Here is a 16155-nt window from a genome sequence, read left to right on the forward strand (position 1 = left end):
CATAAATGAATATTATTCTACCAAACTCAGGCCAATTTATTGGTTTTTTTAGATATGCCCACAGCTATGTCAGAAAAAAGTCAAGGCCACTGGTTGAAGAGCTCGCGTGAATTTTACGTATACATGGCAGGGAGTGACTCACTGAATTTCTGTGCAACCACTGTATCTGGAGAAAGAAAATTAGGTATGTATAGAAACTACGTGAATATCTTTTATGTAAAAGAAACTCGATGTGCTTCATCTTCGAAGAGTCTAAAGCAAAGAATATTTTCACCCTGGTAATGTAATAAGTTGTTTTTGATACACACCTTTTGCCTCATTGACTTTTTAGAGCATTTAAGGGCTGAACGGATTAAAAAAAAAATCCCCCAATCTTCTGTTGAGGGTAAAGGGCGGACGTGTACTGGTGTATCAAAGGGAAGAGTACCCAGCCCCCTGGTGCCCAGAACAGATACATCCTGTCCCTAAGGCTTGGCTCAGGGCAGAGACAGGTACCCTGCTCACAGGCATTCCTCTGGAGCTCAGTGACAGTCACTGAGTTCTCCAAGGACTGGGCCAACCAGACACACTCTGATCTTTAGGAGAAAAGAGGAAGACAGCGTGAAGGGGTTTCCTTTCTTTTGTGCGTTCCCAGCCCCCTCCCTTGCTTGGTACAGAGTGGTGAACAAATCAGAATGCATTTGATGGCACGGCCTTGAGAAGCAGTAGTAGACTTCTCTGAACACTTCCAGGGGAGACATCCAGGACACTGGCAGTAAATACAATGCAGCAACGTATCTCAGTGAGGAGCACTGTTGGGTGCCTCAGAGTGTAACTGGGAGCCAGCAGGAAATGGGAAGGGGCTCGGGCCCCTCAGCTACTCCTCCTAGAACCATAGGTCTCTTATGGACGTCCACGGTCTCCCTCCAGCCAGCCGCACTGAGTTAATCACACAGACTCCACTCGGTCCAAGCACAGAACCAGGAAGCAGAGCCAAAACAGGGCTTTCTCCTCCCAAAACGCCGGAGAGGGCATTGTTGTAGACAACGCAGGATAAAGGAGAGAATCTGGCAGGAGGAATCTTTTCCATCCTCCTGGCTGTGGAGTGAACAGGTGGTCCCAAATCTGTCTAAGTGGTGGTGGGGGGGAGGCGGGTGGGGGAGAGGATGAATCTGAAAATATAATGTCCTGAAACTGAAATCCAAACCGCAGAAAGGAGGGGGAATAAGTGATAAGGTAGTAGTCTCAAAATTTTCCACCAAAAGATCAGTAATCTCAGAAGAAAATGCATGTGTTTGGATGAGAAGGGGCAGGGATGTGTCCAAAGCCACCATCTCCAGCCACAAAAAGCATCTGAAGTCTTGGTGGTTGCCGCAAGCTTCTTGCATAATACTAGATTCACACTTATTTTTAATATAAAGGAGTATTTTGAAATTATCTATCTGTTAAATCACTTGACTTGTCCCTGAAAGAATCAGACATTAAATGGGTGCTCCAGGAAGACACACTGTGCTCGTCTGTGACTTGGTTTCTGGAACCCAGACCCATCACCTGCACCATTCTGTAGCCGCAAATCGAACGAATATAGCCACCGGACGGGCTTTCTGCTATAAAAACAAAGTCCGGAGACCAGATCCGGAGATGTCAGGATGGGGGCGTCCGTAGAGGGGAAGGAGACATGCACCTTTTTCCCCATGACTTCCCCTCGCTTCACCACTCCCGCTCTGTTCTGCTCTCCAAAAGCCTCCCTTGAAATGTCAGGGCCCAAATGTGGGAACAACTTGCCTCTGATCATTTCTCTTAGCCTCGCCTAGATGGGTCATTTGTTTTTCAAGAAGACCCAGGGGGGAAAATGAGAAAACAAATAGGAAATTAAGGCTAAGAAGCACAAAATGCTGGGTCTCTTGCTTTTTCCTCATGCTCTCACCTGAGATGACCACACTTCACCTCACAGGGCTGGCGGGGCTTGGCAGCCACTGTACCCTTATGGGACCTGGTCTCCTGGACATCCAGACGAGAAGGAACTGGGTCAGAGCCCAAATGTGACTGAAGATGTGTCGTGTTATGTGTGTGTGTTGTCTGTGCTTTGTGTGTTTTGTGTCTTGTGTGTGTGTGTGTGTGTGTGTATACAGTGTGTATGATACGGGCACACAAATTTGGGGACACAGTGCAGTGAATCTTGAAATCAAACAGAGCTCAAGTTCGATCTTTGTCACCCACCTAGACCCCTCCCACTCAGTCATGCCACCTGAGGGGTCTATTTTTTATCCGGAGATGGTGAGGAGGGGTGACTGGCAGATTCAAGAATCTCAACTCTCAGACGAGATGCCAACGCTTGGATACAAGATCTGTCTCAGCCCTGGATTCTATCAAGTGCAAATAGTACTAGGTCCACGTTAATAAACCCAATACTCACACAAGAATTCTAACTGTTGAATAGTAAGAGTGCAGCCTTATTACAAAAACACAATGCAGCAAAAAAGTCCCAAGCCGCCACTGAGAATATGGAGGGGGTTGAGAATAGTTGCATTTAGATATTTCATTCCAGTCTGTACTATGGAATAGGCAAGGACACAATATTTATATAACAATATCGACAGTTCTTAGGCTTTCCTTTTATCACAGTCAAGAAAAAAAAATGGCAGAGAGGAAAAAGAATACACTTAGTTGGAAACAACTTATCCTTATTTCCAGACCAAATCCTATAATTGAATTTAGTCTCTTAAATTTGGGTAAATTGCATGATTTTGTTTCCACTCTGACCTTTGGAATCTGGCTGATTAAGGCTCAGTCTGCAAGGGCAGCTGGTCTGTTCTTCGACCAAACCGACCCACGAGAAACCAGGCAACCAGCTAGGAATCATCTAGTATCTGGTTAATCTTTACTGCTTCCAAATGCCCAGATTGTTCAACTGCCTGCATTTGAAGGTGTGTGAAGCTTTTCCCTCTCATCTTTGTCCTGCCACAGGAGGACATGAAGGACGGTCTTCAGGGGGAAGGGTCACTCTACAACTTAGAAGAGATTCATTGGCAGCAACTGAGCCCTGAGGCGGTGGCCTCCCAGCCAAGCCACACACGGAGGGCACGCACCAGCTTGCCTCTGATTCTACGTCTCTCTCCTTGGACTGAATGGGACCGTGGGAATTTGGGTGGCCTTAGCACACACTATCATCAGTGGAAAGCCTCATTGCAGACTGTAAAAGGAAGACACCGAAATTAACCACTGTGTTCCACTATCTGTGGTCTCTGGGTTTATGGAGAGGACATTTTGCAGGCTAACTGTGTGTTAAGGATACACTTTGGCTATCTCCCCTGGCAGGGTCAGTTGGAGGGAGAGCTAATCACTCAGTAAACAGAGAAGAGAGATGCTTATACTTAATAAGCCATTGCAAATGGAAAAAGCAAGCTCCTAGTCGATGTGATTCTCTCTAGAAACAAATGGCTTGGATCCAAACACTACAAAGCCTTTCAGAATGCTGAGGGGTCTCCTGGTCCCAGGGCCCTCAGGACGTAATCCTTCTGCCTCGTCTCTTTCACATGGAAGTAGCTTTAACAAGGGAAGAGGAAATGATTGTGCGTGCATGCGTTTGTCACAGCCCTGATTTTTTTTTCTTTTGTCTTAAGTTACGGGAGCTCCTGATGTGCAGCATATCCTTCCCTCTAGGGAACAGACGCGGCAATTAAAGGGGAGGGCCAGACGGAGCCTCCGCAGCACCCTTCCCCAAGGGGCTGCCCCGCCCCCTCCCCCGCCCCACCCAACCCAAGAGAGCTGCAGCACAGTCAAGCTGTGGCTGTTCAGCAAGTGGCAAAGTTGGCCTGTTGGCAGAAGGGAGGTCGAGGTCCCTGCCAAGGCTTGCTGCTCCGGTTTCTCTCATCTCTGGCCCGTGCCAACCCTCCTGTCAGATGGAAGGAACAGTGTGCTTCAGTGGGCCAAAGAAAGCTCTGCGACCCCGCCACCACCACCGTCCTCTCTAGGTAGCATCTTGTGCCCATTCTAGATAGTTCCACTTAAAATGTGGGCAATAAAAACACTAACTGGGGGTACTTGGCTGGCTCAGTTGGTACAGCGGGTGACTCTTCATCTCAGGGTCCTGAGCTTAAGCCCCATGCTGGTGGGGGGGGGCAGTGGTGGGTAGAGTTTACTTAAAACGAAAAACAAAAAAACCCTCAAAACCACTAGCCTGTTTCCCTGGGCACTACTTTAAAAAAAAGAAGGAAGGATAATAGAGCACTTTGTAAATACACTACACATAATACTAAATAAAGCTGATATGAGGTTACTGCCAGACAGGGCCATGGAAGGAAGTGGGGGGATGCTTTGTACAAGAGAGAGCTCCCAACCAAGGAATTCTACCAGTAGAATGGCAGCCCCCCTCCCCCGCCCCGGCTTGCACATTTCCTTCTGTTCTTTCCCTAGGAAAAAGGACTTCAGAGATTTCCACCAGTCCACATGGCCAATGTCTGGGACACTAGCATCTTTTAGTTGGAAGAAATCAAAGAATCCAGGAGGAAGACAAGACCATTCACCTGCCTCTCCTCTCTACTTAAGAGAGTGTGAGTCTCTGGTCTCCTTCTGCAAACAAAGAAAGGAACAAGTTTACTAATCTGTGTCCCTTCCATGTTCCAGCTTGTGATGACAAAGTGATGCCAAAACACGGTCATCAAATAGTGTTTGTTCTGTGTACTCCTCTATTTTGGCCATTTCTAGAACTGGACTCAAAACTAAAGATCAGAGATTTGAAATGATTACCTGGATATTTCCACTCTGCCAAAAACCTCTGGCTAATTTGTCTGATCAGTGTTATTTCATTATGTGTGTACATTTACACTTGAAAAGAAGTTTTAAAAGCACAGTGAGATACCACTTCACACCCATCAGGATGGCTATTATTATTATTAAGAAGAAGAAGAAGAAAAAGAAGAAAAACCCAGGACATAACAAGTGGTGGTGAGGATGTGGAGAAATGGGAATTCTTGTTCATGGCTGGTGGGAATGCAAAATGGTAGGACCGCTCCCCCCAAAATTAGATGTAGACATCTCATATAACCTGGCAATTGCACTTCTAGGTATAGACCCCAAAGAAGAGAAAGTAGGATCTCAAAGAGATACTTGTACACTCATGTTCATAGCAACATTATTCACGATAGGCAACAGGTGGACCCAGCTCAAGTGTCCATTGCTGGATGAATGAAGACCCGAAATGTGGTCTGTCCATACAATAGACTATTATTCAGTCTTAAAAGGGAAGTAAATTCTGGCTGGTGATAGAACATGGATGAACCAGGAGGACTTGAAGCTGAGTGAAGTAAGCCAGCCATAAAAGGTCAGATACGGGATGATTCCACTTCCATGAGATACCTGGTGGAGGCAAATCCATAAAGACAGAACGTAGAATGGCTCCCTAGGGCCTGGGAGGAAGGAGGCAATGGGGGGGTTTGTATTTCAAGGATACAGAGTTTCCATTTAAATGAAAATTCTGCGGATGGATGGCGGGGATGTTTGTACCCAATGGGAATGTCCTTAGTGCTATTGAACAATACACCTGAAAATGGTTAACAGGATAACAGGATAACAAGAAAAATATTAGTCCATCTGATATCATGGTCTACCCTCATAACATACTTGAGGGAGGAAAAGGCTTTCTGATCTCCATTCTATAAACCAAGGAAGGCAGGACAGGGGCTGTCACTGAGATCCACCACTTCCTCCTGGAATCTGGACTCTAGCCCAGCCCCATCTGACCGCATCGCCAGCTCCAACCATCCTGTCCAAGGCGGTCCACAGGCCCTCCCTGCCTCCGGCCCTTTGCTCCAAGGCACTAGAGACAGGATCCCCCCACGGTTAAACCTTAGGATGTCTGACAGTTGTGGGATCTCAGGAGAGGGTGATCAGGCCTGATGGCACCTCTCCTTGTCCTCCTCGTTTCACAGAGGGTCAGAGATATCAGCCCCTCTGCTGTCCTCCTAGACTCTGCAGATCTCCCGACCTGACCGGAGGGCATGGTTCCTGCTTCTATCGCCTGTGAGTTCCTCCCAGTGGCCTGGAACCTTCAGGAGAGGCCTGGATCTCCTCAAATGCCAGCCACCTCCTGGGTAGGTGGGTCCCTCCTTTCCATTCCCTTCCTTTTCCCTCTTCAGACACCCTTCCTTCCTGGACTTCAGCGCTTCCCACTCTCCAGGGCAGCTCTTCAGAACCCAATCCCTCCCTCCCTGGGGACAGGAAAGCTCTCCCCAGGCCAGCACAGGACCAAACCCCCCTCAGTTGAGCCCTTCTTTTTTGTTACAATACTGTTATCCTCTCTCACCTCCTTTCTTCATCCCTCTGGAAGCTTCTTTGGCTGCTCTGCATTACGTGGCTGTTCCTTTTGGAAAACAGGTGTGCCCTCCCAGGGCTTCTTGGGACTTTCCATCACAGCCCAAAAGGAAAAAGAGAGAACTTGAAAAACACCAGGACCCTATTAAGGCAGGTGCAAGACAATCCGTCCTCTTCTGTGGCCTGGAGGAGTCCGGAAGGGAGGCGAGGACAGGGGAGCTGGGGACAGTCCCAGGGGACAGGCAGACAGGCGGCGCAGGCATGCTTCCTTGGGAAAGTGGGCTTCGGGGTGGTGGTGGTGGGTGCTCCGGAGTTCCAAAGCATGTATGTCTGCGTGTGCTGGGGGGGGGGGGGTTGGTGTGTCTAGCCCCGATGTACGAGGAGAGTGGGGGAGGGGATCCTCCACGCCTGGGAGTCTCCCCCCACCCCACCCCCAGCCCAGCCTCATGGGTCCTGACCTCCACCCAGCGCCAACTTTTTGCTGCTTCCGTTAGATGGCGCTCAAGACTTTCTAACCACTTGCGAAAGTGAGCCTGGCCCGGAACAAAAAGCACCGCGGGGTGTGAGTGTGAGCGTGAGTGTGAGTGTGTGTCATTGGGAGGGCCTGCGCGAGGCCGGGCACAGGCGCGGGCGTCGCCCTGGCACCACGCAGGGCCGGGTCGCGGGTCAGCCGGGCCCCGGGCGGGAGCGCGCAACCAGGAGGGCCTCCGCACGGCCGGCCGAGAACTTTCGCTTTTTCCTCGCCCAAAGTGGGAAACACTTGGGTTCGCAGCCGGACCCCAGGCTGCGCTCCTCTAGAGGAGGGAGCGCCGGGCCGCAGGCCTGGGGATGCAGGCGCGGGCGGCCGGACGAAGGCGGGTGCAGGGCAAGCGGGAGGAGAGGGCCCGCGCTGCGCGGCTGGGCGACCTGGGGCGCAGACAGCAGCTTCGGGACGCACTCACCGCCACCCTTTCCTCCGCCCGGACTGACGGCCCCAGCTCTCCTTTTAAGAGCAGGGGACAGGTGCGGGGTTTGTTGTTTTAACCGTTCAAAGGCAACTGTTTAGTGCAAGGTTTAATAAACTTAGCGCGTTCGTGCGTCTCCAACAGCCAAGGGCAAACTTTCTTGCTGGCCCCAATGCAGGTTAAGCCCGAGTGCTGCAGTCTAACAGCTTCCGTTTTAAAAAAGTCCCTGGGTACCTTAAGACGTAAGATACGATCGCTGATTTTAAAATAACCGATTAGGGATCCAGGTGGGAGCTTTGTCTCCACCACCAGGAGCACGTCTCCTTCCACGCCCTCCAAAAACAGTGACTCGACGAGAAGGCACTCCCTTCTCCTGATCCTCTCCTTAATGTCAGTCTGAGCGGGCACCGAGGCGGAGTGGGGATAAGTCGCCTCAACCTCGAGAACACAGGAGCCAGAGACCTTCCTTTGTGCCTCCCCTCGGGTGTGAACTTTGTCGCGCGGTCCGTTCTCCTTTAAGAAAGTCGCGATCTCTGAATATAACGCCTGCGGCAGCCGGCGGAACACTGGGAAGCCCAGGAGCCCACCCGCTTGGATCCCCGCGCGTGTTGCGACCCAGGCGCGGGGCGAGCGCGTCCACACCAGCGGGCCGCGGCGAGAACCCGGGTCAGGGAGGGCGGGGGCTAAAGGGAGCAAAGGGCTGGGAGCAAAGGGGCTGGGGCCGGGGAGCCGGGCGCGGGGTGAGCCGGCCGTGCGGTTCATTTCCATAAGAAAGCTGAAATCTCTGCTGGAGGGAGGATTTCTCGTCCCGACCGCCCTCCCCCTAGACCCGGTTTTCTTCAAGAAGCGGGCTTGGGAGCTCAGAGCCCTACGTGTGCGCGCTGGTCTTTGATGGTATTGATAAAATGTGGTTTCAAATGCTGCCCCGACTGAGGCCGGTTTCCTGTCTGCGTGCGGAGTGGAAGGACCGCGCGGGGTGAGTCCAGAGCGCCGGGGAGCGGGCAAGAGTAGCAGGGGAAGAGGAGAGGGAGGGCGGCCGGGAGGCGCAGAGGAAGTTCTCCGGTGGGATTCTCAAAAGGAGAGCTGGGATGAACCAAGATCCCAAGGCCAGAAGACTGGGGGTGGGGGGCCGTGGCGAGGGGGAGCGCGTGATCTGGGAAGAAGGCTCGCGAAGCCCCCAACCCAGTCGCCTGGCTGGTGAGAAGGTCTGGCCCGTTCCGCGGTGTCCTTCTTCAAAGATCGAGGGAAACTTTTCCTCAGCGCCACAGACCCTCTTCCTGAGAAGGAATAAAGTGAACTTGCTTACGTACTTGATTCCACGGACGTTTCAGTTGTTCCTGCTTTCGCCTTGAGTCCCTTTTCGGCTTTCAGTGTGAACACCAACCATGTGTCCTCAATTTCTATAGTGTGTGTGTGTAATCTATTATATATATATATATATATATATATATATATATAATATTATATATATATATATATAATCTCCTAGGTACTTTATGATCCCATCTGGAGAAATTAAAACCCAGATCTGTAATGTTTATTCTTAGATAGTTTACAAAAAGCAGGGGAAAAAAATGTGTGAGACACATGTCTGCAAATATAACAAAAGTACTTTCCCTTCTGCTTGAAAAAGTTGCCTGCAAATGGCTTCCCTTTACTGGTTCTGGACCACCTGTACTTATCCCAAGAAACTAAATGGGGTCAGGAAGAAAGCGCCAATCAGATCAAGCAATTAAATACCAATTATGACTATTAGTGACTTTATTACTCATGATTGGAGTGGAGGACTTCAAACCTGCTCAAGATAATCAAACTGTTTCAAAAGTCTGCTACCTAAGTTTTTTTTTTTTTTTTTTTTTTTTTTTTTAAACAGCACTCCACCCCCAATAAAGGAGGTAAGAGGATAGAAGATAGAGGGGATCTTTTCAAAAAGTACTCCAATAGGTTTCCTATAGTCGATGCTGAATTTCTTTCTTTCAACAAAGTTTATTGCCATTTCTGATAAATGACAGGGTCCACTTTTCTGGCGGGCATCTAGTTTGGCAGTGTGTGGCTGCTGATGGGGGTTCCAAAGTCTGGATGCAGAATTGGGGTGGGGAGGGTGTTTTCTCCCACCAGCAACTCTGGGACTGCTTAAGCCCCAGAGGATTTTTAAGGAGCAAGTGTTATAAACCTTCAGATGGGGTAAAACTTACTGGGATGGTTGGGAGGTAAAGAAGTGAGGGATGGTGAACTCAGGGAATAAAGGAGACATAAGGAACTTGGCTTAGGGTTTAAGTTTCCTTTTTTGCTCCTGGGTTGACATGGTTTGGGCCTGTCAAAAGCTGAGCGACTTTTTGAAACATAAAGGTTCCTGAGAGGAGTCTCTTGGGTTTAAAGGCTGCTGTGGTTGGGTCTCTTTATTAATTGATTGTGGTGAGGATTCCATGGTAAAAAGAGAGGATGGGGCAGCCTGCAGGGCCACCAGGAAGCAGGTGGGCGAAGCAGCCAGACCATTTCCGTGTGTGTCGCCTCCCCTCATTGCCCTTGAATTCAACCCCCTCCTATGGGTGAGTTGGGACCCTGAATTTCGGGTCTGTCTGCTTTGGGCCGTCTCCCCAGCACCTTTGTTCATGGGTGGAAGACCACAGCAGCATCACACATCTTGTTCTGATGTATTTACCGGGCTGGTCTGGAAATGCCCAGGCTGCATGGTGGCAACCCGAGCTGCTTACGACAAGCAAACTCCCCTGAGAAGCCTGTAAAAGTTTGGACAGTTTCAGAGTGCTGGGTGGCCCCTTCTGTTGATGTGAAGCACACAGTCACCTCCTCCCAGTTCTAGCTTGTTAGAGTTAATTGCCCTTCAGTGAGAGCATCTCACACCTCAGCCAATACCTCCGAGGAGGACTCCTCTATAGGTGACAGGAGAGCGTGGAACCATCTAGGACACCAAGAAGGTCCCCAAACCTCACCCGAATGAAATGAGCCTGGGATGGTCTCCTCTCCATTGAGATACATGTCTCTTCTGCCAGGCTCTGGCCATGACCTACAGAAGACCCTTGAGTCCAGAGACTCAAACTACGCTCACTTCCTTGAGTGCTCAGGCAGCCAACCCCAGAAGCAGATCTTCACAGGACAGCCTCATAGGTCCATAGCAAATTTGCTGCTGACCCTGAGAATGCCGCGAAAGAGGGGGCCAGAGCTGGCATGAAGCACCCCTTACCCTTAGCCATTTGGGCCCTGCCTACCACTGACCCTGGCAGGGAGGGGAGAGGGGCAGGGCTTGGGAACAGGGCTAAGAAAAACCATTGTTCCCGGCCTTGGGTCAGCTGCAGACAAGCCTGAGACAACAATTCCTAGGAGGAGGAGTGAGGGTGGAGGGTGGAGCTGGCCCTCTGGTTCTCTCTGGCTGTAGCACCAGGAGTTCTAGGGCTCTGTGCTAGGGAAAGAGAGAGAGAGAGAGAGAGAAAGGCTGGCGGTACTTGCTTTCTCAGGAAACCTGGTTGGGGAGTCTGGTCAGAGTTGGAGGCAGTTGTTCAAGGTGTCAGGCCAGGAGAAGGAGTTCCATCTGTTCCCTGCACCCCAGTAAATACAGAGAAATTCTGTTCCTTAAAAAGAAATGTTAGAGCTTTAGACTTTTCCCAGCCAGAAACCTACCTAGTTTCCTCAAGGTTGCTTGTTAGCTATATCCCATCCTGCCTCTTTTCCCCTTTCTTTGTGGCCTCCGGTTGCATTTCGGGGGGCTTTAGATAATGCTGCTCGTGTCAGCAAGCTTCCCTGTCTCCAGCCGCACCCCATCTCCCTGTATGGAATTGTAGTCGGAAACCAAACGCGCACACACACAAATTCTCGTTAAAATTTTCTGCTATTCTTCCTGACTGGAAGAGTTGACAAGACGGAGACATTAAGTTGCATAAAATACAGTGGACTGATCAGCCAGAATGCATCTCATTTGCACTTGTACGAAGTCGGGGTATGAGCTGGTGTCACTCACGGCCTCCAGTCCTCTTTGCAGTGCTGCGCTGCCTGGCTGGAATTTTCTAGCAGGCCCCACTGTGGAGGCCATTTGTGAGGTTGGAGCCTTCCCCCCCAGCCCAGGCCATTCAAGGTGAGGGTGGAATTGGGGAGGGCAGAGGCCTCTGGAGGCCTGGCCCGAGGGCTTGGGCCAGCTTGGGGAGACCTTCCTCTTTGGGACGCTCAGACAGCTGGATGCCCCAGGTCTGCAGTGATTCCAAGGGGATCCCTCTGGCTTGAATGAAAGGGGACACCATGAAGGAGAGGGATGGTCACTGAGCACATTTTCTACCCACTTCTACCCATCTCCCTAAGTTTTGTTCTCATTCCCTGCTTTGTCCCCAGTGCAGGGGTCCCTGGGCCTGATAGTTTCCTTCACCTCCTCCTCCTCCTGACCTCGGACAGAGCCTGAGGGCTTCTCTCTTTTCTCCTGTCTCCCTGAGCTCCACTCCTGGGCTCCAGAGTTCCAGAAAAAAATGCCTTTCTCATCAGCTCCCAAAGGCACCTGGCACCTGCTCAGAGAGCCTCAGGATCCCAGCGGGGGCACTAGAGGAAGTTTGGAGTCTTTATGCTGTTCCCCCTCACCACTCACAATCACCTTCCAGCTTTGGTGTCCACTTTTCCTGCCCCAGATGCTGAGGCTTCAGATTCCTATCTACCAATTCGTACCCAGCACTTGGGTGCTGGGTAACTGCCAGGGTATATTGGAGGCTGGAGTCCTGGAGGCCTTAGTGGTAGAAGGTCCAGAGGAAATGGGGTCTTCTGGGAGCCTCAGTGGGGGTGGTGGGAGGGCCTGAGTGCCCCAGCTTAGCCTCCTTTGAGCACCCCCAAAAGTGTGTCCCGGGTGCTTCTTTTCCACCGTGTTCTGCCTGCTTTCCTTGCAAAGGTCATGGGACTCGGACTTCCGCCAATCCTAGGAGCTCCCCTTTTCTCCAGTGCTTTTCTTGCCCAGCAGGGAGGCTTCTGGACTGCTTCTGGGCCTCCACTGCCAGTCCCCGACTTCGGCCTGTGACCTTCCCGGAGGGGTGGGGAGCCAAGGGCCAGGGATGTTGCCCAACAAGACCACCGCCTCACAGGGCCGCTGGACCACAGACGAGGGCCTTCGGACCCAGGCGCAGCCAGCCACCCACCCGTGCCCGCGGTGGCCTGCAGCAGCGCAGGGGCCAGGGCTGTGGAGCTGGGCAGCCAGCCCTGCACCATTGACAGCCGGGGCACGTCTGCAGCGCCCCAGGGAACAATCAATGGACTCTGTGTCCCGGGAGCTGGGGACACGCCTGTAAGGTGTGTGATAATTTAAAGATCCTTGGTACTACTTTTGCATGAATCCTTTGTTACAGCTTTGTCAGTTCGCATGCCTGCAGCAGCTCCCCCTCCCGGGTCCTCCCCCCACCCCCCCATCTTGTTCCCCCTGGCGAAAGGGACTTGGCACTGGGGTTCTGCCCAGACCCACTCCCCAGCTCCACAGCCCCTCCTGCAAAACCGCTTGTCCCTTAGTTGTGATCCACCCCCCCCCCCCAATCGTGCTTGGGGCAGATGAACACAGTTCAACCGCCTTTGCCTTGGGAGGCTCTTCTGGAAGAACAGGCTTTCTGAACCTCGGAGGGCTGCAGGGGTGGACTCCTGCTGCTGGTGAATGAGTGGCTCACCTGCCTCAGCATCTGGGGGACTGCAATGGGCACAGCAGGGTGCATGGGGGAAGGGGGAACCTGCTCTTCCAGAGTAAGGGTTGGAGGATTCCTTCAGAAAGAGCAAGGGTGAGGATAACTCAGAGCTCAGAACTGATGGCCTCTACTAGCCTGGCATCAGGGCCACCAAATCCCAGCTTCCTTGGGTCAGATTGCCCTCCCCTCCAAACCCCAAATCAGGCATGACTCCTCTTCCGGCCAAAGCACAGCTCTAGCTAGGGTGTTTAAAGAATGCTTGGTCACAGAGAATGTGTAGGAAAATTTACATGCTTCATCCTATATGACTATACATTTCCCATAGATTTCCTATATAATTTGCCTTCATCCCTCTTTTCCAGGCCTTTCTGCCTGCACCGTCACTGGGAGAAAAATCAAGTGTAAGCTCCTCACCCTGCAGAAGGTTCTGTATGTTATGTAATGCTCACACGGGGTTCCTCAGGTTACCATTTTGCTGCAAATCAGCCGCCACACGGTTTTCTGGCCCTGAGATGGGGGTGAGATCCTCAGGGTGATGCTAATGTGGGTGGGGGCCTTCATTCCCTGGAGACTTTTACTCCCCTCCTTGAAGCCCAGGAACAAGGCCCAGGAACAAAGTGGGTAAGTAACTGATCTGCCTTTTGGTCTCTCCCCTCCCTTTTACCCCTTCACTTGCAGGTCCTCCTCTTTGATACATAGAGGAAAGCCTGTGGGATTGAGGTACCTATGTAAATAGTGATGACCTCGGTGCCCCTTCTCATTGAAAAGCAGAAAGTCCATTGCAGGTGCTGGCTGCTCAGTGGCCCCACTTCCACTCGCCCAGACTTCACTGGACCCAAGACCCCTTACTTTGCCTCCTTCCCTTGTTGAAAACATCCAGGACAACTATTAAATAGTTCTCAGAAGAGTTAAAGATATGTCTCAGGGTCAAAACATATTTAAAGCCCTGGATGAATCTTCAAGGAATACAATCAGTAGGACGGCCTGAGCACGTTTGAAAGACTGCCCCCCACCACCTCACCGCCCTCCAAAATGCTCGTTAAAAATACTTTGTTATTGTGTTCCTTAATGGGTTTTTCCACATTGTAACCTACAGATTCTCAAGACCAAGCTACTAAAACATTAATTTCCCTTTTGTTAGTTTCTGGGTGATACTACACTTTCTGATTAGACTTACTGAATTTATTTTTAAAAACTTGGCTGGGAGAGTTTTCAACCTTGGAAGTGTGAGTGAAACATAGATGCTCTCCCTCCCAGATTCCTACAGGGGTTGGGGGAGTGGGACAAACCCTGACTCACACCTCCAAGTTGGCCTGTCTCAACCTGGACAGAGCGAGGGTAGCAGGTTTTGTCACCTTTCATGCCAGTGCTGGAACAGAGTGAGCTCCTTGAAATGAATATCTATTCTATTTCAGTGTGCAGCATTCTGGCCGACTAAATGGGCTTGCCTTCTGCAGAGAGGCAGTCCTGGAGGACATAACTCAGGAGCCATCTCCCAGGAAACTCTTCATCAGAACATCCCTTGTCCTTCTGTATTTGTTTTTTTGCTTTTGTATTAAAAAGCTGTTTTGGGGGCCGCCTGGGTGGCTCAGTGGGTTAACCCTTTGCCTTTGGCTTAGGTCAAGATCTCAGGGTCCTGGGATCGAACCCCGCATCTGCTCAGCAGGGAATCTGCTTCCCTCACTCTCTACCTGCCCCTCTGCCTACTTGTGATCTCTATCAAATAAATAAAAAAATGTTCAAAAAAAGGGTTTTTTTTTTTTCAAAAGCTGTTTTTTGTTTCCCTCTCAGCGCCTGTTCTGTTATTTTGCAGCGACAACAATGAAACATGAACAGTTGATCATTCTTTTTGTCCTCTGTAAAAGTGTCGTGTATTGGGGATGTCACAAAGCCCTAGACACACCTCAGCGTGTCCTGTGCTTTTGATGGTTACTTGCTACTCACCAGGTCACGAAGGACCCACGCTTGATTCTGCCTTCCCCCCAGATGATTCTCCCAAACAAGGTCCCTCTTCCCAACTTGCAGATTCACTTAAATGTGGCTTCTCAAAATCAGAAGGACCAAACTCAGGTTCTCCAGGGAAGTCGTACTGGTTTATACAGTGACTGGGCAGCCTCCCCAGGATGACTCCTCTCAAGAAGGAGGGAGAACGACAGATATGTTTCCAGAGACATTTCTAAAACTATGGCAACTAAGTGAGTTTCACGGATAAAATTCTGGTATATTCCCAGTCAGCTCAAGTTATTTAAATTTTAGTTTTGTTCCCACGTATAGGCACGCACACGCCAACTAGGATTACGTTAGCGGCGCATTTTCACTGGACAACTCTGGTGACAGCAGCCACGGACCAACAAACTTATTTTCTGAAGAGTGGAAAAGAAAAAAAGCAAAAAGCTCTCCATCTCTTTTCAGTGGTTATTTTATGCTGCTTAACACCCCAAAAGACAAGAATTGCCTGGACTTCCCAGTTTCTTTTTCTAGGAACAGGTAACTAACCATGCTCTTTCCCCTCCCCCCCAAGACCCAGCTATTTTTAAAAGCTAAAATTTCTCTTTCCAAAGGGAGGAAAAGGAACGAATTTCATTAATGAATTACTTACATGGAATGTGGCTTGTCTGGGGTCAATTGTATTTGTAAATAAACGGCTTCCTGTTTATTATACACGTTTTACCAAAAAACGGATTCTAATGCCTCTGAGCACTTAACACAGCAAATATTTCAACTTCTGGTTTGATCCCCCCCCCTCTTTTTTTCCTACTCACTAGAAAGAAATCCGGTAAAACAGTCATTTGGGTGTGGGGTGAAGGGGGGAGGTATCGTTATCCTTAAGCATCCAGACTGCCCTGGGGAAGTCACCCCTTTAAGTTCTCAGGTATGCCAAAGTGCGAGCGAGGGGTTTTGGCTCTGGGGAATGATATTGGGACCCATTTGGAGAGTTTCACTTTGCCCCTGGATCTTTCTAAAAAGGGCCGCGGCCTTCTTTTAGCGCTTCAAAAGCCAAGCCGGCGCGCGCTGGTCCTGGCGGGCGGACTGGGCACCAACTCGCCGCCTGGCACCCCTGCCTTCCCCTGCGGCCCGCGCTTGCCTGCCGCCAGCTCGACATCGCCGCGCAGGCCCGGGGCCCGCGGTCCCAGGCCCGGCCCGGGGTAGGAGCGCGGTGGTTGGTGACCCCGACGGGGCCGGGCACTCGCAGCCTGCTCCAGCATTTTCCCGGCGCTGGAGTTTTCCCCACACGCGGGAAGCCGAGGCGCGGGCCGAGTGCCCAG

The 16155-nt window shown here is 50.8% G+C and overlaps 1 long non-coding RNA gene across 1 annotated transcript; it reads left to right on the forward strand.

The window, feature by feature from the left end:
• The first annotated feature begins 7213 nt into the window (after nt 1–7213).
• On the forward strand, nt 7214–14515 carry LOC101690308. The gene is made up of 3 exons (XR_001181488.2): nt 7214–8211; nt 12305–12509; nt 13252–14515. It is a non-coding gene; the product is annotated as an uncharacterized LOC101690308 (long non-coding RNA).
• The last annotated feature ends 1640 nt before the right edge of the window (nt 14516–16155 follow it).

The sequence above is a fragment of the Mustela putorius genome, unplaced genomic scaffold (assembly GCF_011764305.1).
Source record: "Mustela putorius furo isolate JIRA1106 unplaced genomic scaffold, ASM1176430v1.1 tig00000224_pilon_pilon_pilon, whole genome shotgun sequence".
NCBI classification, from domain to species: domain Eukaryota; kingdom Metazoa; phylum Chordata; class Mammalia; order Carnivora; family Mustelidae; genus Mustela; species Mustela putorius.